Source organism: Saccostrea cucullata, unplaced genomic scaffold (genome assembly GCF_032062105.1).
Source record: "Saccostrea cucullata isolate Sc308-1 unplaced genomic scaffold, CSIRO_AGI_Scuc_v1 ctg1369, whole genome shotgun sequence".
In the NCBI taxonomy this organism is placed as follows: domain Eukaryota; kingdom Metazoa; phylum Mollusca; class Bivalvia; order Ostreida; family Ostreidae; genus Saccostrea; species Saccostrea cuccullata.
This window is the reverse complement of record NW_026930557.1, coordinates 413,265-414,893: the sequence shown is the minus strand read 5'-3', so window position 1 is coordinate 414,893 and position 1,629 is coordinate 413,265.

Below are 1,629 nucleotides of genomic sequence, written 5' to 3'. Positions count from 1 at the left end.
TAAAACATTAGAATTCAGTTGATATCCATATCCTTAAAAAACATATTAAACCACAATGAAGCTTGAGAGAAATTCATTATCAAACGAAATTGTCATTTAAATTTTTTTAAACAATATTTATTACAATGTGTATACATTTTTTATCGACAGTAAACTCAATGAAATTTTGAGTTTTCATACATCCTAGAAATAAAAATGTTTATAAAATTATACACGTATATGTTTTTGGGGGCATAGTGTCCCTATATCGTTTTAATTTTCAAACAGATACAACAAATGCTGTACGGAACTAATTGATCTTAACAAGGTTTTCTTCTGTAGGTCTAGTTTTTCGTAACTTCATTGTCGATGCTAGACTTGTTAATGGATCTTCTCCGTCCAATGGTCGACTTCAGATCTACTCTTTCGGGGTGTGGAGTACGGTATGTAGTAACAACTGGAAAAGTACAGAGGCTGGAGTAATTTGTGCAATGCTGGGTTATCCAAGGTGAGATATTCTTTATATGAAATTTAACTCATAAATGACATCTAGCAATGTTTCTCTCCATCTAAAATATTTTCCTTCCATCAACACACTAAGTTAATGCGAAATATAACAACCATCCTAAAGAGCCGGGTAATGATTGACTGATAGGCAAAATAAGAACTTACTTTATTCATTCTTTCTGACTGTATGTTATAATTCTAGCATTTAAGCCAACGAAGTTAATGTTCTGTAAATTTTGATTTCATTTGGTTGTACATTTTTGTTGTTTTGACGAAGAACTCTTTAATTTTCCACGTATAAATTGTAGTTGGATATCACCTACTTTCCTTTCGTCATATGAAATTTGCCGCTTACGAACAATAATAATTTTCAACATAATCCATTGATATTAGAATACTACATAATTAAATAAGGTTGACTACAGAAAATGTTTTAACTCAAGTTCACGGAGATATTGAGTCAATTTTGTATATATATTTAACAACAGATTCGAATAATTTGAGGCAATGAATTCGAATATATCTTCATATTTAGCAAAATTATTAGATATCCAGAACAGCAAAATTGGGGTCATGGAGCAGGGTCAAAATCAAGATATTAATTAATTTTACACTTTATAATATCTATATTGGATACCATACAGTGCAGGGAAATAATTTTGTTACAGCATTGGTGCTGATTTTAATGCTTCCTTTGCTTGCTGATTTAATGCTAGTAATCCTTATCCTGATGTTGTTTTATAATTACGCAGAAGGATAAAACGTACGCTCAACTAGGACCTTAGGTCCCCTGCTCAGTTCACGACTATCGGGCCTGTTTACTCCGCTACAAAATGTAGTGCGTTGCATATCTCAAGTGAAAATAGAATAAATCGTAAAACTGTGAAGCCTTTACAGTGTAAAAATAAACCAGAAAATTTATTTTTGTCAAAGGAATAACCATCTGATGGGTACTAGAAAAGAAAGGGGGGGGGGGTGCTGAGCAACATTAACTGCAATATTAGATAAATAATAAAAAGAGTTTAACATTTATGGTTTATGTTGGGTGACCTGTGGTCTCCCCAATGATTTTATTATTCCATGTAAGATTATAATATCTATATAACACAGTGCCTAACCTCTGATCTCCTTACTAATAGTAAG